The 25,376-nt window shown below is 37.3% G+C and overlaps 1 protein-coding gene across 14 annotated transcripts in view; it reads left to right on the top strand.

The window, feature by feature from the left end:
* The window catches only part of LOC144287839 (uncharacterized), a 309,063-nt gene that overhangs the window by 45,761 nt on the left and 237,926 nt on the right, over positions 1-25,376 (top strand). For 2 of the 14 annotated variants that reach the window (XR_013355606.1, XM_077855221.1), the window contains exon 2: positions 24,074-24,294. The exons of 11 other annotated variants lie outside the window; for them this stretch is intronic. The gene's annotated coding sequence lies outside the window, so the exon portion shown is untranslated. Of the gene's footprint in view, positions 1-14,516; positions 14,746-24,073; positions 24,295-25,376 lie in introns of those variants that run through there. One more of the 14 variants, XR_013355607.1, reaches the window with a different exon arrangement.

Genomic DNA, 25,376 nt, shown 5'->3' on the forward strand with positions numbered 1-25,376 from the left:
ACAGTGCTAGAGTATGAAGTTATCAACACACATATAACACATATTTTAAAATCATAATAAATATAAACATAATAGAGCTATGTAGATAGTTTCAAATCCAGGTATTAGACCCGGAGATCAGAATCTGATCCAAAACCTAGAGTCCAATGGTCAACCAACTGGTGGCCATTGGACTTTCAACCAGCCACCCAGGTGCCACCCCGCCTATATTCTTTTTATTTTTTTTTAAGATTTTACTTATTTATTAATGAGAGACACAGATTGAGAGAGAGAGAGGCAGAGACACAGGCAGAGGGAGAAGCAAGCTCCCTGCAGGGAGCCCGACGTGGGACTCGATCCTGGGTCTCCAGGATCAGGCCCTGAACTGAAGGCGGCACTAAACCACTGAGCCACCTGGGCTGCCCTTTTCTTATTAACCATAAACCCACCTACTATACACCAAGAGTAATCTAGCTAAGACATAAATGTAATAGAGCTTACTCTTATGATTTTACATAACGTTGAACAACAACAACAAAAAAAATCCAAAGTCTCTACATAGCATCTTAGATCCTTTGCGTCTATCCATACTTCTAGGACTATCATGTCCCTATTTATACTATTTATACTTCAACTGTACTTAAATCCTAATATTCCTTGGCATCTAAACCATGTGATCTCCAGCCTCTTACTGTTTTCAAATATTCTTACCTTTGCCAGGGATATACCTCTAAAACCACCCCCCCATCTCTACCCTCACCATCCCCAGCCCCAACCCCCCACCCCCAGAGCTGACTCTGCTCAGATAAATAATAACCAAGATATCCCTGGTAGGCTTGGGAGGTGCTCTCATTATTTTGATGCTATAATGTGAACATCCCTTTCATAACTTTTATGAAAAAACAGCAGTGCCCTTTGTCTATCTACCTCTCTAACCTGAAGGCCTCTTGGAAAAGATATTTTTATCAAATATATTTTTATTGCTTTTAATATCTTGCACGTTTTACAGTCTACTACATGCTCAAAAGTCATTTACCGCATGAATGAACAGATAAGCATATTTTGTATGTTTACACACCAGTATCCTGTCATACGTTAGTTCATTTGGCAGACTTTATTAAAAGTGTGATAAGAAAATGATCTATATTAATGTTAAATCTGGTTAGGTGATATATATAGGTGAAGTATTCCAAATGATGTGAGAAGAACTCATGCATTGAAGCTTTTCTAAGTTTCTGTTGATGTTTTTGCTCATAAAATATTACATAAGGATGCATTACTTAACATTTCTGAATCTCAATTTGTTGCAATGCAAAATGTATATGCTCATAGATATCTCACTTTTTATTTTGAGAATTAAATGTGAAACATATGTAAAAGTTACTCTCCTACTGGCTGCCAGATTGTAGGTGCAAATAAATATATTTCTTTTTTCTTGGTTGAAAAGCGTATATCCAGCTCGTCTCAGAGACATGAGACTCCATGAAGGAACAGGATGAAATGATATGGTAGTTTTATTTACCATTAAAATTTGACTGAGACAATATGTTTACTCACATTTTGTGTTGGTTTAAAGAGAACAGAGTAATATATTACAAATATTTAACATAGAAAACATCCAGTTTCCTCTAAAGAATTATATTAATTTGTGGTAAACACTACTAGCCGCTCTCCTTCTTTGCCAACTAAATCCCAATTTTATTTAGGGCCTCTAAATCCCTCACTACAGGGTTATATCCTGATTAGTTTTAAGCATTATGGTAAGCCCACTCTCCCCTGCCAGCTATTCATGTATTCAGTTCCCCTTGTATCCAGGGGTGGCCACATGACCAAGTTTTGGCAAATCCAGCATAAGGAGAAATCTGTGGGTTATGGAGAGTGGCTTGTAGGGAAACTATTGCTTTCTGACAGCAGACATACCATGAGGATAACTAATTTTTGCTGTTCACTTTTCTCCTCTTTGAACATGATTTAAGCTTGTGTTAACAGGAGATAATTACAATATTCATGTGATCATGAAATAATAGGACAAAATGCCAAGTCTCTGAGGATTTCAGAATAAATACATAGAAGGTATCTGGTACCTTAACTACTTCATAAGGCTGCTGCATCCAAACTTAGAAGCACCGGTCTGAAAATTTCATGTGAGAGAAGGTAGCAAAATATGCTTCTCCAGAATGCATTGCTTTGGTGTATTGATTATTTTGAGCTGTAGGCACTTAAAAAAATGCAGCAAGTGGCTTTCTCTGAACTCGCCTTATCTGCCTAAAAACAGATCCTCCAAAAGGAACTCAGTTGTCATAAATCCCCTTCCTAAGAGTTTCATCAACCAGGGAAGATTGACTTTTATCTGGTCTGCTTCTAGGAGACTACAAATGGACACCTCACCTAGACAGACTTTGTCACAAACTATCATACCTTCCATCTGTTTTTTCTAGGGGCCCATTCATCTTTCTTAAAAAATCATTTACTCTCCTCCAAGAGACCTACATCCGACACCCTCCTTTCCCTCTGTGATTTAAACCAAAGTTAAGTCACCTCAGAGAGTTAACTCAGTTTTTTCCTGGGTATCATGCATGTATACATAAAGTATACATTTTAACACAATTCTATTTGGCTTTTCTTATGTTATTCTGTCTTTATTATAGGAGTCTCAACTAACAATTCAAAAGAGTGGAGGAAAAATATTTTTTTTCTTTTCCTACATGAGAAAAGCATGTTTCTGTTACTCGGTTCTTTTTTTTTTTTTTTTAAGATTTTATTTATTCATGAGAGACTCAAGAGGTAGAGGGGCAGAGACATAGGCAGTGGGAGAAGCAGGCTCCCTGCAAAGAGCCCAATGCGGGACTCGATCCCAGGACTCCAGGGTCACACCTTCAGCCAAAGGCAGACGCTCAAGCACTGAGCCATCCAGGTGTCCCCTGTTACTTGGTTCTTCTATTACTTGTGATGAAAACCTTCCTGCCTGATATGATGCCCAATAAAGGTAACACTGAAGAAGAAAAAGAACTGCATATGACACTGATGTTGCGGTACCAGCCTGAAGAATGTGAAGCTAATGTGAATTGTAAACTCTGTAGGTTCTGAAAAATATTGTGTGTATAAATTAAATTAACATGTTATAAAAATTAACATATTATAGAAAACTGGATTAATGCTAACAAATTGGGTGCATCCAAAGTCTGTTGTATGTTTGACTTTCTGCCTATTTCCATAGTGTTGACTTTGCTTATTGCTCTCAAGAAATGAATTCTTAGAGTCTGGGGGATCTAGAAAAAATTTAATAAGATGGTAAAAGATTATCATAAGATGGTAAAAGATTATCATAACATTTCCTTTTATTCCATTTTTTAAAAGACTTAATTTATGAGAGAGAGAGAGAGAGAGAGCGAGAGAGAGAGAGAAAGGCAGAGACACAGGCAGAGGGAGAAGCAGGCTCCCTGCAGGAGCCCAATGTGGGACTGGATCCCGAACTCCGGGATCACGACCCGGGCCGAAGGTAGACACTAACCTCTGAGCCACCCAGGCGTCCCTCTTATTCCATTTTTATTTTTAGTTATTTTGTGTACAATGCAGTTAATTTCCTGTGGATTTTTTCTTTCTTTTTCTTTTTCTTTTTCTTTTTCTTTTTCTTTTTCTTTTTCTTTTTCTTTTTCTTTTCCTTTTCCTTTTCCTTTTCCTTTCTTTCTTTTTCTCTCTCTCTCTCTCTCTCTCTTTCTTTCTTTCTTTCTTTTTTTTCTTTCTTTCTTTTTGGTGGATGATTGATACACTATGGCTTTCAAAGACACACTTGACCTTGAAATAACTTCCAACCCCATTGTCCACATATGCAGGGCTTTTCAGTTCTTATAAAAGATATATTTTCAGGAAAAAAATATTCTTTGATGCTAGTGGATAAATGACTTATAAATGTGCTCATCAGTATTCATTTTTAGCAATGTTTAATTTGAGTAAATGATTTAATGGGATGCAAGCATTTGTCACAAGGAATAAAGACGTTTTTGTTTTTAAACGAAGATGATCTACCTTTCAAATAATTCTTAGGTGGCAGCTTACTCATGAGGAAAGTCATGCCTGGAGCAGGTGTCTAACTATGTGATAAAGTAACTGTCATGGCAGAAGGATGAAAGATGGAGACTACTAAACATTTTGGATAATGATTCAAAAAATCTGAAGAAGAACAGATAATCCCAGAGCATGATAACTTCTGAAAATAGTTTAAAAATGTATGAAACTATTGCTTCTGCATAATTTTAACACCTTTTGAAGTAACACAATCAAAGAGGCACAGTTCTTCCAGATTAAACATATTTTATTGATTTTTATCTTCAATGGAGTGAATGCTATTGAGGTTTCATTTGTACAAGTTTGAATACCTAGTTTAAAGTTATATTTTTGCACTGTGAACTTTTCCCAAGTGTACATTGATCAAGTAGTACTTTTTTTTTCTTTTGATTTGTTCTGTTATATCAAAGAAGCAGTCTGTTCATATGGATACAGCCAAAAAAGTAGACTGTTTTTTGGCACACATCCTCAACAGTGAAAGTTACTGTGAATTTAAGTAAAGTGAATTAAACCACAGAAAAATGTGAATATACCAGATCTCTTTTGGCTGAAATTTCTTTGAATTTCACAAATTGTCTTCTTACTTTAGATTTATGTAAAACTTCGAGATGTTTGCTATAACTGTTCACCTCATATTTTTAAATGTTTATACTGTATTGGCCTTCTAATATTCTCTGTTTTCTTTTTTTGACCACACCAACCTTCCTTCCTTTCTTTACTTTCTCCTTTCTTCTACTTTTAAATTTTTAATCACAGAAATCCTGAGAAACTTATAAAATCCTTACATACTCTTCCCCATAAAATATTTGTATTCATCTCTGTATCTTTCAAAGTCTTCATGGACCATCTGTAGCCTACACATGACAACAAGATAACGAATTTTTGTCCTAGGAAAGTCAAATAAATAAACAAATGAGTAAGTGAAAAAATAAAATAAGATAAAATAAAATAAAACATAAAATAAAATAAAAAGAGAGGCCTAAGATCAAAGAGGATGGAAAGGAATATCTGATTTCAGTTTGTATTGCTCTGCATGGCTCCGATTCTATCATTTTGCTTTTCTCCAAACCCGCACAAGAACATTTGCTTGAGCAACTGCACCTAACAACAATGAGAAAAAAGTTATCTTAGTAAAATTGTTATAATGACAGATATATTCAATTTTTATGAGATACATTAGACTGTGTAACCAAACATGGTAAGGCAGTGGTACTGTGAAACCACAAACAAAAAAGGTCAGTTCTAGGCTATGAATAACTCCAAGGATTACTGTAGTGACACCACATCATAGGAAGAAGATATGTGTCACTATGGGATGCAATGTCTTACACAGCCAACATTAACTGGGGCTTGGCTGTATCAGCCAAGACTTTAGAAGTCACCACTAAGTTGACTGTATATTCAAAAGATGAACAAACACTACCTCTTGTATTCATCCCCAGCCCTACTATTACTCCTCTGCATGGTATTTAAAGTCTGGTATAATGTGGCCTAAATATCTTCATTTTAACTCAATGAATATTACTGTAAATCCAGTGTTCAAATAATGTGCTAGGTCTTGGAAATACACTGATGACCAAACAGACATACTTCCTATAAACATGGTGCTTATGGTGTCTGCACAAATCTTTATAGCTCTTATTTATTCTGGCATAACAATATTTATTCAAAGCATAACAAGTCTGCTTTGTCTAGCATATCATAAACTCCTTAAGTGTTCACGCTTTTTTATTTGTTTTAAAGAAGTATGCCTACTATAATTGTGTGTAGTATACACTCAATGAAAATTAATTTTTTTCTTTTTTTAAGATTTTATTTATTTATTCATGAGAGACAGAAAGAGAGGCAGAGACACAGGCAGAGGGAGAAGCAGGCTCCATGCAGGCAGCCCGATGTGGGACTCGATCCCGGATCCGGGGTTCATGCCCTGAGCCAAAGGCAGACGCTCAACCACTGAGCCACCCAGGCGTCCCTGAAAATTAATTTGAATTAAAAATCTCTTGGACTTGATTCAGAGAACAAAATGCGTCATAAATTTGCCATTGATTTTAGAATCTCCCTCGTTATATCTGGTAGTTCTTTGTTTTTCTTTCATCCTGTGTATTATCTTCAGGATGTTTTTCATTACTCTCTAAGTCCACCCCTCTTTACTCACTGAAAATCATCTCAAATCCATGCAGATAGTTTTCACTCCTAAAGCAGTGCTCCCAGTCCTTTGGTCTGAAAGCAGAGCCCCCAAACAGATGGACTCTTTGATCAGAGACTTCATCTGTTTCAGGGTTGCAACAGAACCTGGCCATGTTCATCAATTGTTCTCTAATAGTGCCCTATCAGCCATCTAAGATTAGTCCATGAGTACCCTTTCCCAGCCTGCACTGTCTCATCCACACAAGAACTCCCAAGAATGCAGATCCTCTAAGACAGCCCCTCACACAGATGGGAGTTTGGAGAAGATGACAAATGACCTATATCCCTTATTAGGGCCATTTCATCCCATTAAATGAATGAATGCTTAAAGAGACTATTTGTTACTAGGGTATAATTTAATCAACCTCATATAGGATGAGGAGAAAATGAGTAATTAGAACAAGTGCCCAGAACATGAATCAATTTTTTTCTCCATCCAGAGCAAATGTGCTCCAAGCTATTATTGTCTTTTCACCTATCTGCTATACTTCTTGAAAAACCATTTCAATCATTTGTGTTCATTAGCTAAAGCAATGCATTATATAAGATTTTCATAATTTTAAAATGATATTTTTATACTTTAGTTGGATTATTCTAAAATAATAACAATTATTTTCTAAAGTTATGCTTCTCATCAGTACTTTTTACATTGAAATTCTTTAAAAACAATTTGATTTGCAAATTATCCAAATGTTAACTCAATTTTATTTTATTTTTTTAAGATTTTATTTATTTATTCATGAAAGACACAGAGAGAGAGAGAGGCAGAGACACAGGCAGAGGGAGAAGCAGGCTCCATGCAGGGAGCCCGTCGTGGAACTCGATCCTCGGTCTACAGGATCACGCTCCAGTCCGAAGGCGGTGCTAAACCGCTGGGCCACCAGGGCTGCCCTCAACTCAATTTTATTCATACTTAATAAGTTCAAATTTTTATGAATATAATAAATCCATGTAATGAAATAATGGCTATATTATTATTATAATTATTATTATTATTTGGCATTTTATTTTATTTTTATATTTTTATTATTATTTTTCAATAAATTTATTTTTTATTGGTGTTCAATTTACCAACATACAGAATAACCAATTAGTTAGATAAATAAAATAGAGAATTAATATTTTATTTATTTATTTTTAATTTTCATTTTAAGTACATAAATTCTACTTATAGTCCTAAAGTATATGAACTGTCAAATACATCATAAAGCATTCAAAAGCAAATCCAAAGACAGCACAACTAAATGATCCACTTAATTTGGCAGAAAATATGTTTTCTGCAAGGAAAATTGATAAACAGTGTGCATAAACAGATACAATGTGCAGTTTTTAGGAACTAGAAATAATTTTGAGGATAAAGAGAAAAAATCTTAAATGTTATATAAAATTAATGGTGCACTTAAATGAATCAATTAGTAAATATATAAGGGCTTTTCTGCTGATTATTAACATGGAATTATTGTGTTGGTTAGTGTCTAGATTCACAACCAGGAATAGTGTATTTCCAAAGTCTACCACTGTAATGAAACACGAAGTCTGGTGGAGTTTTGTTTGTTTGTTGTTGTTGTTGTTGTTTTGTTTTGTTTTATTTCTTTGGTTTGCTCCTGAGGATGGAGACTTTAATATTTTTATAAAGTATTGTAATAGCCTTCAAGATTTGCAAAAATAATAGTATTTTTCAATTTTTTATTTTAAGTACATTTGGATAAAATAATTCCAATTAAAACTGGGGAAGAAAATTACATATCACTTGATTTTTTTATTTTTTTATTTTTTTTATTACATATCACTTTAAAAGAAATGTCTGTGATAATCTATATCACAAAATAATAATCAATCCAAATCTTAATTTACATGCCACTTTTCTAGGAAAAACTTCACTGCTACTAAGACTAGGCTATGTCTTCCTGATACACATTTTCTAACCATCTTATATAGAATTTATTATAATTACAGCAAGTTATTTATTTACTCAATGTTTGTCTTTCACAGGAAACTATGGGTTACCATTTGAGGCATTGATCAGGTTTCTTTCATTTATCGCTCGATTCCTACCAGCTAGCCCTGTGCCTGGCTTCCAGAAGATACTTTTTTTTAAATAAATTTATATTTATTGGTGTTCAATTTCCCAACATACAGAATAACACTCAGTGCTCATCCTGTCAAGTGCCCCACTCAGTGCCTGTCACCCATTCACTCCCACCCCCCACCCTCCTCCATTTCCACCAACTCCAGTTTGTTTCCCAGAGTTAGGAGTTTTCATGTTCTGTCTCCCTTTCTGATATTTCCCACCCATTTCTTCTCTCTTCCCTTCTATTCCCTTTCACTATTACTTATATTCCCCAAATTAATGAGACCATATAATGTTTGTCCTTCTCCGATTGACTTATTTCACTCAGCATCATACCATCCAGTTCCATCCACGTCGAAGCAAATGGTGGGTATTTGTCGTTTCTAATGGCTGAGTAATATTCCATTGTATACATAAACCACATTTCTTTATCCATTCATCTTTCGATGGACACCGAGGCTCCTTCCACCGAGGCTATTGTGGCCATTGCTGCTATAAACATCGGGTGCAGGTGTCCCGGCATTTCACTGCATCTGTATCTTTGGGGTAAATCCCCAACAGTGCAATTGCTGGGTCGTAGGGCAGGTCTATTTTTAACTCTTTGAGGAACCTCCACACAGGTTTCCAGAGTGGCTGCACCAGTTCACATTCCCACCAATAGTGTAAGAGGGTTCCCTTTTCCCCACATCCTCTCCAACATTTGTGGTTTCCTGCCTTGTTAATTTTCTCCATTCTCACTGGTGTGAGGTGGTATCTCATTGTGGTTTTGATTTGTATTTCCCTGATGGCAAGTGATGCAGAGCATTTTCTCATATGCATGTTGGCCATGTCTATGTCTTCCTCTGTGAGATTTCTGTTCATGTCTTTTGCCCATTTCATGATTGGATTGTTTGTTTCTTTGCTGTTGAGTTTAAGAAGTTCTTTATAGATCTTGGAAACTAGCCCTTTATCTGATAGGTCATTTGCAAATATCTTCTCCCATTCTGAGGGCTGTCTTTTAGTTTTGTTGACTGTATCCTTTGCTGTGCAAAAGTTTCTTATCTTGATGAAGTCCCAATAGTTCATTTTTGCTTTTGTTTCTTTTGCCTTCGTGGATGTATCTTGCAAGAAGTTACTGTGGCCAAGTTCAAAAAGGGTGTTGCCTGTGTTCTCCTCTAGGATTTTGATGGAATCTTGTCTCACATTTAGATCTTTCATCCATTTTGAGTTTATCTTTGTGTATGGTGCAAGAGAGTGGTCTAGTTTCATTCTTCTGCATGTGGATGTCCAATTTTCCCAGCACCATTTATTGAAGAGACTGTCTTTCTTCCAGTGGATAGTCTTTCCTCCTTTATCAAATATTAGTTGACCATAAAGTTGAGGGTCCACTTCTGGATTCTTTATTCTGTAACATTGATCTATGTGTCTCTTTCTGTACCAGTACCACACTGTCTTGATGACCACAGCTTTGTAGTACAACCTGAAATCTGGCATTGTATTGCCCCCAGCTATGGTTTGCTTTTTTATAATTCCTTTGGCTATTCGGGGTCTTTTCTGATTCCACACAAATCTTAAAATAATTTGTTCCAACTCTCTGAAGAAAGTCCATGGTATTTCGATAGGGATTGCATTAAACGTGTATATTGCCCTGGGTAACATTGACATTTTCACAATATTAGTTCTTCCAATCCATGAGCATGGAATATTTTTCCATCTCTTTGTGTCTTCCTCAATTTCTTTCAGAAGTGTTCTATAGTTTTGAGGGTATAGATCCTTTACCTCTTTGGTTAGGTTTATTCCTAGGTATCTTATGCTTTTGGGTGCAATTGTAAATGGGATTGACTCCTTAATTTCTCTTTCTTCAGTCTCATTGTTAGTGTATAGAAATGCCACTGATTTCTGGGCATTGATTTTGTATCCTGCCATGCTACCAAATTGCTGTATGAGTTCTAGCAATCTTGGAGTGGAGGCTTTGGGTTTTCTATGTAGAGTATCATGTCATCGGCAAAGAGGGAGAGTTTGACTTCTTCTTTGCCAATTCGAATGCCTTTAATGTCTTTTTGTTGTCTGATTGCTGAGGCTAGGACTTCCAGTACTATGTTGAATAGCAGTGGTGAGAGTGGACATCCCTGTCTTGTTCCTGATCTTCCGGGAAAGGTTCCCAGTGCTTCCCCTGAGAATTATATTTGCTGTGGGCTTTTCATAGATGGCTTTTAAGATATTGAGGAATGTTCCCTCTATCCCTACACTCTGAAGAGTTTTGATCAGGAATGGATGCTGTATTTTGTCAAATTCTTTCTCTGCATCTAATGAGAGGATCATATGGTTCTTGTTTTAACTCTTGCTGATATGATGAATCACATAGATTGTTTTACAGGTGTTGAACCAGCCTTGCATCCCGGGGATAAATCCAACTTGGTCATGGTGAATAATCTTCTTAACGTATTGTTGGATCCTATTGGCTAGTATCTTGTTGAGAATTTTTGCATTCATGTTCATCAGGGATATTGGTCTGTAATTCTCCTTTTTGGTGGGGTCTTTGTCTGGTTTTGGAATTAAGGTGATGCTGGCCTCAAAGAATGAATTTGGAAGTACTCCATCTCTTTCTATCTTTCTAAACAGCTTTAGGAGAATAGGTATGGTTTCTTCTTTAAACGTTTGATACAATTCCCCAGGGAAGCCATCTGGCCCTGGACTTTTGTGTCTTGGGGGGTTTTTGATGACTGCTTCAATTTCCTCCCTGGTTATTAGCCTGTTCAGGTTTTCTATTTCTCCAGTTCCAGTTTTGATAGTTTGTGGCTTTCCAGAAATGCGTCCATTTATTCTAGATTGCCTAATTTATTGGCATATAGCTGTTCATAATATGTTTTTAAAATCGTTTGTATTTCCTTTGTGTTGGTAGTGATCTCTCCTTTCTCATTCATGATTTTATTAATTTGAGTCTTCTCCCTCTTCTTTTTAATAAGGCTGGCTAATGGTTTATCTATCTTATTAATTCTTTCAAAGAACCAACTCCTGGTTTTGTTGACTATTCCACAGTTCTTCTGATCTCGAGTTCGTTGACTTCTGCTTGAATCTTTATTAACTCTCTTCTTCTGCTGGATGTAGGATCTATTTGCTGTTTTCTCTCTAGCTCCTTTAGGTGCAAGGTTAGCTTCTGTATTTGAGTTCTTTCCAGTTTTTGGATGGATGCTTGTATTACGATGTATTTCCCCCTCACAATTGCTTTTGCTGCATCCCAAAGATTTTGAACGGTTGTATCTACATTCTCATTAGTTTCCATGAATCTTTTTAATTCTTCCTTAATTTCCTGGTTGACCCTTTCATCTTTTAGCAGGATGGTCCTTAACCTCCATGTATTTGAAGTCCTTCCAAACTTCTTGTGATTTAGTTCTAATTTCAAGTCATTGTGGTCTGAGAATACACAGGGGACAATCGCAATCTTTTGGTATCTGATCAGACCTGATTTGTGACCCAGTATGTGATCTATTCTGGAGAAAGTTCTATGTGAACTTGAGAAGAAAATGTATTCAGTTGAGTTTGGACGTAAAGTTCTGTAGATATCTGTGAAATCCATCTGGTCCAGTGTATCATATAAAGCTCTTATTTCTTTGGAGATGTTGTGCTTAGAAGACCTATGGAGTGTAGAAAGCACTAGATTGAAGTCACCAAGTATAAGTGTATTATTATAAGTATGTCTTAATTTTGGTTATTAATTGATACATTTGGCAGCTCCCACATTAGGGCATATATATTGATGATTGTAAAGTCCTCTTGTTGGATAGATCCTTTAAGTATGATATAGTGTCCTTCTTCATCTCTCACTACAGTCTTCGCGGTAAATTTTAGTTTATCTGATATAAGGATGGCTACTCCTGCTTTCTTTTGAGGACCATTCGAATGGTAAATGGTTCTCCAACCTTTTATTTTCAGGCAGTAGGTGTCCTTCTGACTAAAATGAGTCTCTTATAGACAGCAAATAGATGGGTCCTGCTTTTTTATCCAGTCTGAAACCCTGCGCCTTTTGATGGGTTCATTAAGCGTGTTCACGTTCAGAGTTACTATTGAAAGACATGAGTTTAGTGTCATCATGATACCCATTCAGTCCCTGTTTTTGTGGATTGTTCCTTTGGACTTCTTCTTAAAGGGGAATTTTAAGAGTCCCCCTTAAATTTTCTTGCAGAGCTGGTTTGGAGGTCACATATTCTTTTAGTTGCTGCCTGTCTTGGAAGCTCTTTATCTCTCCTTCCATTTTGAATGAGAGCCTTGCTGGATAAGGTATTTTTGGCTGCATGTTTTAGTCATTTAGGGCCCTGAATATATCCTTCCAGCCCTTTCTGGCCTGCCAGGTCTCTGTGGAGAGGTCTGCTGTTACCCTAATACTCCTCCCCATAAAAGTCAGGGATTTCTTGTCTCTTGCTGCTTTAAGGATCTTCTCTTTATCTCTGGAATTTGCAAGCTTCACTATTAAATGTCAAGGTGTTGAACGGTTTTTATTGATTTTAGGGGGGGATCTCTCTATTTCCTGGATCTGAATGCCTGTTTCCCTTCCCAGATTAGGTCAGTTTTCAGCTATGATTTATTCAAATACATATTCTGGAGCTCTGTCCCTTTTGGCGCCCTTGGGAACCTCAATTAAACATAGATTTTTCTTCCTCAGGCTGTCATTTATTTCCCTTAATCTATCCTCATGGTCTTTTGTTTTTCTCTTTTTTCCTCAGTTTCCCTCTTTGCTATCAACTTGTCTTCTATGTCACTCAGTCCTTCTTCCACCTCGTTAACCCTCGTCGTTAGAACTTCTAGTTTGGATTGCATCTCATTCAATTGATTTTTAATTTCTGCCTGATTGGATCTAAATTCTGTAGTCATGAAGTCTCTTGAGTCCTTTATGCTTTTTTCTAGAGACACCAGTAGCTGTATAATAGTGCTTCTGAATTGGCTTTCTGACATTGAATTGTAATCCGGATTTTGTAACTTTGTGGGAGAGAGGACTGTTTCTGAATCTTTCTTTTGAGGTGAGGTTTTCCTTCTAGTCATTTTGCTCAGTGCAGAGTGGCCAAAAGCAAGTTGTATTGGGAAAAGGAGAAAAAGAGAGAAGAGAAGAAGGAAAGAAAAGGAAAAAAGGAAGAAAGAAAAAAGAAAGAAAAAAAGAAAAAAGAGAAGAATAGAAAAAAGAAAAAGGGGGGACAAACAAGTCAAAAAACAAAACAAAACAAAAAGAACAAAACAAAACAACAAAAAAGAAAAAACAAGGGGGAGTATCCTCTGATTCTGTATACTGTAAGTCCCTGGACTTCCCCTGGAACTTTCCAGTGGTGCTTGGTCAATAATTTGTTTTTCCCCTATCCGTCTAGCTGGTCTTCTGGGGGAGGGGCCTGTTGTGCTGATTTTCAGGTGTGAGCACTTGGGGGAGCTGCTCTGCCCCCTGCCTGGTGCAGGGCTCAGGCGGGGGTTGTTTACCCCGTGAGGCCCCAGGAGGAACAACCGCAGTGGCAGGGCCAGCTCTGGAGCCCTGGAGTCAGCTCCCGCAGTAACCCCGGAGCTCTCCGTCTGCAGGGCCTGGAGGCTCCGGGGTGGGGCCGCTGATCTGCTCAGCTGGGGCAGGAGCGTCCTCGCTGTCCTGGGCCCTCCCGGCCTCTGCCTGTCCCGGGGGAGGCCGGATCCTGGGCTGTGTCCCGGCGCCCTGTGCTCCGGGGCCTGCGCTGTTGGATTCGTGCTCCCGCCCCGCAGCCCCCTCCGCGGAGCCGCCCCCGAGCCCCCCCAGCTGCTCCCGCCCCGCAGCCCCCTCCGCGGAGCCGCCCCCGCAGCCCCCCGAGCCGCTCCCACCCCGCAGCCCCCTCCGCGGAGCCGCCCCCGAGCCCCCCGAGCTGCTCCGGGTCCCGCCGCCCGCGCTGCAGCCCTTAGGGAGCTCGGCCGCGGGGTGTGGGGCTCTCCCGGGGCGCAGGTGTCTGTTAGTGTCCCCGGGAGCCCGAGGGCATCCCCGCCCTCCCGGGTCCTGCTCCAACTCCCCGCGAGCCCCTTTCCGCCCGGGAAGGTCGGTGCAGCTCCTGCTCCTCCGGGACGGGGCTCTCCTGTCCTGGGGACACTCGCCCCGGCCTCAGCCCGGCTCCTCGCGGGCCCCTCCCCCTTGGAGGCCTTTTGTTTCTTTATTTCTTTTTTCCCGTCTTCCTACCTTGATAGAAGCGCAAACTCTTCTCACTGTAGCGTTCCAGCTGTTCTCTCTTTAAATCTCAGGCCGAATTCGTAGGTTTTCAGGATGATTTGAAGGTTATCTAGGTAATTTGGTGGGGACAGGTGACCTGGGGACCCTACTCTTCTGCCATCTTGACCCGCCCCCTTCTTCCAGAAGATACTTAACAAATAGATTATATGAATAATTATTAGTCAAATGCACAATTTTAGCCAGTACTTCAATAATGAAACCCCTTCCAAGACTCCAAGAGCTTCACCATTAATAGAAGAAGGTAAAGATGTTTTTGTTCAGATTGATAAGTCTAAGATTTCACTGAGATATGGATATGGCTAAAATTGTTCTTACAATATAGGCATTTATCTTTATCTTGTATAGGAAGCATGCTTAAATTGTGATACAAATTTATTATGTGTGAGAGCCTTTGAGAATCAGGCAGGATATCAGTTATTATGAAAATCAGTGCTGTGAGAAGAATATAGTCACCTTATTTTAAAGGCAGAACTTTTTAAAAAGAATATATGCATTTCTCTATGTACTCATGAAAGTAAAAAATCATATAGGTAAATTTATGGATGTAAAGTTAAACAGGTTACTTCAGGATATGAAATGTTAGGTTGTTTACAAAATGTACTAAATAACAGGTTGGCAGAGTAGTAATATCAGAATGCATATGGCATTATTTCTTCAAACTGTGGATACTTCTCTCAAAGACATCAGAGTAATGATGATGAGAAATGTGGGAAAATATAAAAAATTAATTAGTTCTAAAACAGCCTTTTGGGGCTCAGGCAAACATTCAAAGAAATGCCAGGCAAGCATATTTTTATAAATGACTATATCCAGAATTATGCCAGGCAATGCAGTTGGTAAAAACAAATTTTATATAGCACACGTATATATAATTATTCTGTGCAATGAACAAGAAGATTTAAAAATTTTTTCTACTTTAAGATTTAATTTCAAAGATCTTCAAAGTGAATATTTTCCACAGGTTTTAGAGTTTTAGGGTTAATAAGGTACTTTACACATATGCCTGTAGGAGTAGAATTTTTAAAATAAATACGAACTATATTTTTGAAATGAAAAAACTGAGACTCTGGCTATGTGACTTGTCCAATGTCACACAGTTAATAATTATCAGGAGTGAAACGGTCTTAATTCATTTTTTCTATTATTACATGATGATATATCGTCTCAGATGATCTCTCAGAGTAAGAACAGAATCAATAATATCATCGGACAATCTTGATATATTTGCACATTGATTCTTATACTGTATACATTCAGCCAATTAACATTGAATGCCTACCATGTCCCAGATCTTCTGGATATGCACAGAAACCACAGAGGTTATGGTTACATTTGTTTTAAGATATCACATTATCAGTTCTAAACAGTAAACACTTTTTGAAACATAACCTAGAATGCCTGTTTGAATTCTAAAGAGATAGACATGTCTCAGAGTGATAAATATATTTCAAATTTCTTCCCTTGCTGTACATAAAATATGAAATATGTAAAATAGAGAAACCTAATATTTGATATTTAAGATGTTTCTATTTGCTGTTTTCATTTAGATGAAGAATGCTTTCACAATTAGCTTTGCAGACACATTATGAAATAGATATTTGTCATGAAATGTTTCTATTTCTGCTACTCCCATTTTTCCTTCTGATTCTTTTCCTGAGTAGCTATATTATTATGTATTTTACAACTACAACTCATTATTTTCCCTTTCCCTTAGAATAAATTTTTAATGGATACTACTCCTTTCTGATAATTTGAAATATGGACTACAAATATATTACTTGACAGAAAGCAAAACAATTTTGAATCATATATATTTCTTAGTATAAGCTATAATATATTTGGGGTAAATATATAAATGTATTTATTCAAGACAGGTTTTGCTCAAATATGGAGTTCAAAAAACTGATATATTCTGGAGTCACAAATTAAAACAGGATCCACAAAATGCCTACTCTACCAGGGAAAAAATAATTGCCTCCTGGCTGAAAATAACTAGGTATTAAAGTTTTAAAAAATTGTATTATGCTCACCAGTGCAAGCTGATTGAATCTTTTCACTCAATTCGCTAGGCACAAGGTCATTTATAATGTTCTCCATTAAGTATCCAAAGGGCAATTTTCTGATATTCCCCCGTATGTTTTAGTCTTTCTAACATAACTGACCCTTTGGAAGACAACGCTTTCCATCGACATGTGAAAAGTGCTGAATGTTTCCTTTAGTGAGATTTAAATTGCTTTTAGCAGGTCAGGTCATCTCATTTAATAGTTTCACATTACTTTATTCAGCTTGCAACTCTTAGAAACACGAAAACGTCTCACTCGAATTCTTCTTTTCAATGGTACTTAATATTGTGTTGGTATGGTGAAAAAAATTACCCTCTGGTATATGTGTTTCTCTCTCTCTCATATTCTCCCCTGCCTCATACACTTAGTTTTAAATAGTGAATAAAATGTTAGAACTTTAATTTTAAATATGACTGATGGTGTAGGGAAAGAGAAATAATTTTCCCTCTACTTTTCTTTTCTTAGCTGAGATCACCGTAATTAAAGACAGTTTAACAAGAGAAAACAAAACAAAAACCAGAAACAAAAAACAGAAGTTTGTTAGCATGTGGTCTCACATATACATGGGAGATATGCAGGGGAAAATGAGTAGCTCCCCTAGGTGGCTCAGAATTCAGGCTTAAATACCATTTTAACAGGGAGAGGGAGGGGGATGTGGGGCTCTTAGGTGGGAGTGATTTTCAGGGAAGATGAGCATGACCTTAGAAGAACCGATGGGAGGTAAGGTAGATCGGGACAGTCTGTTAGGGTGTGGTGCAGATGTCTAGTCTCCTCTCCTCTCCTGTGATAAAAGTCAAATCTTCTTTGGTTGATGAAACTCCTGGAGAGGGGATTTATGACAATTGAGCTCCTTTTGGAGGATCTGTCTTTAGGTGGACAAAGGGAGCTCAGAGAAAGCCTCTTCCTACATTTGCTGTTTTTCAATTTCCTAGAGCTCAAAATAATCAACATTGACTAAGTGGTACATTTTAGCACATCCTGAACTCTTACAGGCATACAGGGATGTTATTTTGGGGTGGTATATTCCACTATCTTTCACTGGGCAGACCGCCTCTTGCCTTTTTCCTATACATTTTGATATCCCACAGAGGTGTTTTGGAATTCAATTGTTACTATTTAATTAGGAACATATATTGAGCAATGATCTGAGCTAGATTGTTTTGAATAACTTTTAAAATTTTAGTTCCTGAATTGCCTTTCACCATGCGCATGTGGCTCTCTAAAATTTTCCCTCTCCCACAAGGGTTCAGGGGCATTTGAGTTAAATGACTAACACTTTAGGCTTTAAAATACTGTTACATTTCTTAGGGAATTCCTTCGGGAAGTACCTCAGGCGTGACATAAAAGCATACCTCTAGAGGCTCTCAACCACGGCTTGCCTATATTAAATAACATTTTCTGAACTCTCTCACTTCGGGTATTATTTGGACCTCTCCTCAAGCATTCTGTTTGCTTTCTACTTCTTATTTTTATCGTCAATTTGCCTCCTTGTTTGGCAGTCACAAGCCTATAGATCTTCTGCTATGATAATCTTTCTATTAAGAAAATAAAGTGACTAGGGATGTAACAATAATAAAATATAAATCACCTTTCATAATTTCATGTAAATTTCATAAATTTCATGTATGTGACATTTTAAGGCTTTTCACATTTGAACAATTCCTTTCCTTTTTTTTATCTGGTCTGTATTAAAGAGGATTTACCAAGCATCTACCACATGTATTCTGAACAACAACAAAAAATACCTAAATTTCAAACGAACTATAGCTCTGAAATATGCAGAATGCAAATTCCATAACCATAGTGGTGGTTGGAACTTTTTGCTATTTCTATTGCTTTAAATATAATTGATATTTTTTTCATATTTAAAGACTAACTTTAAAGTAGTTTTAAAGTCACAGCAAAATTGGGAGGAAAATACAGAGATTTCCCATATACAGCCTGTTTTCACACATGCACAGCCTATCCTATAATCAACGTCCTACGCTAGAATGGTACATTTGTTAGAATTGATGAATCCACATTGACACATCATTATTACCTAAAGCCCATAGTTTACCTACGGGTTCACTCTTGGTGTTGTACATCCTATGGATTTAGACAAAGGTAAAATGAAAAATATCCATCATTATAGAATCATACACAATACCTTCACTGCTCTAAAAGTCCTCTGTGGTCTGACTATTCATCCGTGCCCCCCATGAGCCCCTGGCAGCCACTGATCTTTTACTGTCTCCATAATTTTGCCTTTTCCAGAATGTCATATACAGTAGTCTCCTCTTATCTTGAGGGTATGTTCCAATACCCCCAGGGGATACCTGAAACCATAGATAGTACAGAAACCTATGTATATACTGTGTTTTTCCTGTACATATGTATCGATGATATGGTTTGATTTATAAATTAAGCCTATCAAGAGATTAAGAAAACTTGCTAATAAAAGAAAACAATTATGACAATATACTGTAGTAAAAGTTATGTGAGTTTGGTCTCTCCCTCTCTCTCTAATATCTTATTTTACTGTACTCATTATCTTACAATGATGTGAGAGACTAAAATACCTACATGATGAGATGCGGTGAAGTGAGTGGTATAAGTATCATTAGTCAGCATTTGGCTGCTCTTAACTTTTTGACTATATGTCAGAAAGATTCTACTTCTAGAATGAAACCTTGGAGGAACAAAACCACAGATAACGGGGGAGCTACTCCAGTTGGACTCATACACTATGTCACCTTTTCAGATTAACCTCTTTCATCCCTTATATGCATTTAAGTTTCCTCCATGTGTGTTCGCAGCTTTTTTAGCTTATTTCTTTTTACTGCTGCATAATATTCCATTGACAGAATGTTCCACTGTTTATCCATTCATCTACTGAAGGACATCTTGGCTACTTCCAAGTTTTGCCAGTTATAACCAAAGTTCCTATAAACTTCCATGTGTGCAGGTTTCTGTGTTGACATAATTTTCAGCTCTTTGGGGTAAATACCAAAGAGCATGATTGCTGGACTATATGGTAAAAAGTATGTTTAATTTTGTAAGAAACTGCTGAAAGGTAGCAGAATATTCCATCTCAAAATATTTGTCTTTGGTGAAGATTGTTTTTTTTTTTTTTTTTTAAATAGGATTTCCACCCCCCCTTTTTTTTTAACATTTGTTTTTATTTAAATTCAATTTGCCAACATATAGTATAACACCAAGTGCTCATCCCATCAAGTGCCCTCCTGAGTGCCCGGTACTCAGTTACCCCATCTGCCCACCCACCTCCGCTTCCACAACCCTTTGTTTGTTTTCCAGAGTTAGGAGTCTCTCATGGTTTTCTCCCTCTCTAATTTTTCCCATTCAGTTCCCCTCCTTTCCCCTATAATCCCTTCACTATTTCTTATGTTCCATGTATGAATGAAACCATATGATGATTGTCCTTCTCCAATTGACTTATTTCACTCAGCATAATACCCTCTAGTTCTATCCACATCAAAGCAAATGGTGAGTATTCATCTCTTCTGATGGCTGAGTAATATTCCATTGTATATATGCTACATCTTCTTTATCCATTCATCTGTTGAAGGACATTGTAGCTCCTTCCACAGTTTAGCTATTGTGAACATTGCTGCTATAAACATTGGGGTGCAGGTGTCCCGGTGTTTCACTACATCTGTATCTTTGGGGTAAATACTCATTAGTGCAATTGCTGGGTCATAGGGTAGCTCTATTTTTAACTTCTTGAGGAACTGCCACACTTTTTCAGAGTGGCTTTACCAGTTCACATTCCCACCAACAGTGCAAGAGGGTTCCCCTTTCTCCACATTCTCTCCAACATTTGTTGTTTCCTGTCTTGTAAATTTTCACCATTCTCACTGGTGTGAGGTGGTATCTCATGGTAGTTTTGATTTGTATTTCCCTGATGGCCAGTGATGTGGAGCATTTTCACATGTGCTTGTTGGCCATGTCTATGTCTTCTATGAAATTTCTATTCATGTCTTTTGCCCATTTCATGACTGGATTGTTCGTTTCTTTGCTGTTGAGTTTAATAAATTCTTTATTGATCTTGGATACTAGTCCTTTATCTGATAGGTCATTTGCAAATATCTTCTTCCATTCCGTAGGTTGTTTTTTAGTTTTGTTGACTGTTTCTTTTGCTGTGCAGAAGCTTTTTATCTTGATGAAGTCCCAATAGTTCATTTTTGTTTTTGTTTCCCTTGCCTTCATAGATGTATCTTGCAAGAAGTTATTGTGGCCAGGTTCAAAAAGGGTGTTGCCTGTGTTGTCCTCCATAATTTTGATGGATTCTTGTCTCACATTTAGATCTTTCATCCATTTTGAGTTTATCTTTGTGTATGGTGTAAGAAAATGGTCTAGTTTCATTATTCTGCACGTGGCTGTCCAATTTCCCCAGCACCATTTATTGAGGAGACTGTCTTTTTTCCAGTGGATAATCTTTCCTGCTTTGTCGAATATTAGTTGACCATTGAGTTGAGGGCCCATTTCTGGGTTCTCTATTCTGTTCCACTGATCCATGTGTCTGCTTTTGTGCTAGTACCATACTGTCTTGATGATCAAAGCTTTGTAATACAGTTTGAAATATGGCATTGTGATGCCCCTGGCATTGGATTTCTTTTTCGATATTCCTCTGGCTATTTGAGGTCTTTTCTGATTCCATACAAATCTTAAGATGATTTGCTCCAACTCTCTGAAGAAAGTCCATGGTATTTTGATAGGGATTGCATTCAATGTGTAAATTGCCCTGGATAGCATAGACATTTTCACAATATTTATTCAATTCCATGAGCATGGAATGTTTTTTCCATCTCTGGGTCTTCCTCAATTTCTTTCAGAAGTGTTCTATAGTTTTTAGAGTATAGATCCATTACGTCTTTGGTTAGGTTTATTCCTAGGTATCTTATAAATGAGATTGATTCATTAGTTTCTCTTTCTTCAGCCTCATTGTTAGTGTATAGAAATGTCACTGATTTCTGGGCATTGATTTTGTATCCTGCCAAACTGCCGAATCATTGTATGAGTTCTAGCAATCTTGGGGTGGAGGCTTTTGGGTTTTTTATGTACAGCATCATGTCATCTGCGAAGACTTCTTCTTTGCCAATTTGAATGCCTTTTATTTCTTTTTGTTGTCTGATTGCTGAGGCTAGGACTTCTAGTACTATGTTGAATAGCAGTGGTGAGAGTGGACATCCCTGTTGTGCTCCTGATCTTAGGGGAAAGGCTCTCCGTTTTTACCCATTGAGAATGATATTCACTGTGGGCTTTTCATAAATGGCTTTTAAGATATTGAGGAATGTTCCCTCTATCTCTACACTTTGAAAAGTCTTAATCAGGAATGGATGTCATATTTTGTGAACTGCTTCCTCTATATCTATTGAGAGGATTATCTGGTTCTAGTTTTTTCTCTTGATGTGATCTATCACGTTGATTGTTTTACAAGTGTTGAACCACCTTTGCATGCTGGGGATAAATCCCACTTGGTCATGGTGAATAATCTTAATGTACTGTTGGATCCTATTGGCTAGTATTTTGTTGAGAATTTTTTTCATCCATGTACATCAAGGATATTGGTCTATAATTCTCCTTTTTGGTGAGGTCTTTGTCTGGTTTTGGAATTAAGGTGATGCTGGCCTCATAAAACAAATTTGGGAGTATTCTATCCCTTTCTATCTTTCAGAACAGCTTTAGTAGAATAGGTATTATTTCTTCTTTAAACATTTGATAGAATACCCCTGGGATGCATCTGGCCCTGGACTTTTGCTTCTTGGGAAGTTTTTGATGACTGCTTCAAATTTCCGCTGGTTATTGGTCTGTTCAGGGTTTCTATTTCCTCCTATTCCAGTTTTGGTAATTAATTTTCCAGATATGCATCCATTTCTTCTATGTTGCCTAATTTGTTGGCATATAGCTGCTCATAATTAGTTTTTAAAATCGTTTTACTTCCTTGGTATTGGTTGTGATCTTTCCTCTTTCATTCATGATTTTATTAATTTATTTTCGGTTTTGTTTTTAATAAGGCTTGCTAGGGGTTTATCTATCTTATTAATTCTTTCAAAGAAGCAGCTCCTGGTTTTATTGATCTGTGATAAAGTTCTTCTGGTCTCTATTTCATCAAGTTCTGCTCGAATCTTTATTATCTCTCTTCTTCTGCTTGGTGTAGGCTTTACTTGCTGTTCCTTCTCCAAATCCTTTAAGTGAGAGATTAGCTTGTGAATTTGAGTTTTTTCCAATTTTTTGAGGGAGGCTGGTATTACAATGTATTTCCCTTTTAGGACTGCTTTTGCCATATCCCAAAGATTTTGAATGATTGTGTCTTCATTTTCATTAGTTTCCATGAATCTTTTCAATTCTTCTCTAATTTCCTGGTTGACCCATTCATCTTTTAGCAGGATGTTCTTTAACCTCCACGTGTTTGAGCTTCTTCCAAATTTATTTTTGGTATTGAATTCTAGTTTCAAAGCATTGTGCTCCGAAAATATACAGGGGATAATCCCAATCTTTTGGTATTGGTTGAGACCTGATTTGTGACCCAGTATGTGGTCTATTCTGGAGAAAGTTCCATGTGCACTTGAGAAGAATGTGTATTCAGTTGCATTTGGATGGAAAGTTCTGTATGTATCTGTGAAATCTATTTGGTTCAGTGTATCATTCAAGGCCCTTGTTTCTTTGGTGATGTTCTGCTTAGAAGATTTGTCATTTGCTGAAAGTGCCGTGCTAAAGTCTCCTCCTATTAGTGTATTATTATCTAAGTATCCCTTTACTTTGGTTATTGATTGATATACTTGGTGGCTCCCACATAGGTGCATAAATATTCATTATTGTTAGGTTTTCTTGTTGGATAGACTCTTTAAGTATGATATAGTGTTCTTCTTCATCTCTTACTACAGTCTTTGGCATAAACTTTTATTTATCTAATATGAGGATCGCTACCCTAGCTTTCTTTTGAGGACCATTTGAATGGTAAATGGTTCTCCACTCCTTCGTTTTCAGGCTGGAGGTGTCCTTACGTCTAAAACGAGTCTCTTGTTATAAATGGGTCTTGCTTTTTTATCCAGTCTGAAACCCTGCGTCTTTTGATGGGATCACTTAGCCCATTCATATTCAGAGTAACTATTGAAAGATATGAATTTAGTGTCATCATATTACCTATTCATTCTCTGTTTTTGTGGAAGCAAAAGCCTGCTTATGACCACCCCCCTAACCAATGTCTTCATGTAGATACAGAGTCAATATCAAAAGTCATGTTTCAAACTCTCTGAGTTTCCCACCTTTTTTCCTCACCAATTATCAACTTACCAGTTTCATAAAACAATTTCCAGAGGTCTAGTATGTATACACTGGTTTCTTTAACTTTTTATTTTCAAGAAACTTACATAATAAATACAAAGATAGTACAGGGGAATTTCATTCTCCATCATAAAACTGAATAACAGAAACCTCATTTAAAATGGAGTTGGGAGGCCAACGGAAAGGTTCTTATGCATTACCACTCCTCCTCAATTACAGACCCAAAAGGAAGAGACCTTAACATTCCCAGCAGGAAGAAGTCTGCTCTACTACCCTAGTGGAAGGAAGGTAGAATTTCTCCTTGCCTAGCAACAAGCACTGCCTATAAGGAAATACCACAACTCAGCCTATAAGAAACTCTCAGCACCCTGAACTCTTCCTTTCTGCCAATGCATTTTCATTCAACGTGGCTCTTTGCAACTTCCTTCTTTCTCAATAAGGTAGTATTTCTCTCCTTTGATCTCCAGATTTGTCTATGGCTTTGCCATAGTTTGCATGTCTCAAATTGCAATTTCCCAACTATTCCTGAATAAGTCATTTTGTTGGAAAAATAACTGGCTGTTTTACTTTTAAGGTTGACACCATATACCTTCACATATACCTTCACATTATGTGAAGGTTCACATATACCTTCATATTACCTTTCCAATGTAAATATGTTATATAAAGTTATAAATTAACTTTGGAAGAGGAAAGACTTCATTTGAAAAAACTATTGCAGGGGCATCTGGGTGGTTCAGTTGGTTGAGGGACCTACTGGTGATTTTGGCTCAGATCATGATCCTAGTGTCGTAGAATGGAGCCCCACCCCAGGCTCTGAGCTCAGCAGGGACTCTGCTTGAAATTCTTTCTCTCTGTCTACCCCAGCCCCCCACTAATGCTTCCCCTTCCCTCTAAAATAAATAAATCTTTAAAAAGTTTTTTAAAAAGAAAATATTATTGCAATAAGAACACTGAATATATGATCTGTTACTTTCACAAGAGTTGACAAGAGGGTTTTTTTAAATAGAGTAAACAAGGCTAGAAAGAGCTATGGGTGAATAGGTAAAGTGAAAGAGTGGTATAACTGGAGATTAGATGAGAAAATTTTTTATGTTGAGGTACTTGCGCCAGGAGTGGCACTTAAGGAAATGCTCTGTGCTGGCTCAGTCTGATGGTAGACCAAATTTCAGGGTCCCAGGGAAGGAAAAAATCTTTAACTAAACTTTGGTTTTGGTTCTGACTGCTAACTGGGGACAAAACAGTTCAGATAATAGTTTATAAGGTGATAACTGAGAATTTGGATAGACCATGTCTGGTCTTGTCATAGGTAAAGTTTTATCCAAGTCTTATGGACAGATGATTCTTTTTAGTGAGCCATTTTCCAGAACACAAAAAGGTGGTGAGAGGGGGATACTTTAACCATCGCTGCTTTCCTAATCACAGGGTTTGGGTAAAGTTCCACATTGTCAATAACTATAGTATGAGAAGAAGAAAGAAAACCAATGTAAACCAATAAAAAACAGACATTAGTATAAAATTC

This window comes from Canis aureus, chromosome 17 (assembly GCF_053574225.1).
Source record: "Canis aureus isolate CA01 chromosome 17, VMU_Caureus_v.1.0, whole genome shotgun sequence".
Lineage (NCBI taxonomy): Eukaryota > Metazoa > Chordata > Mammalia > Carnivora > Canidae > Canis > Canis aureus.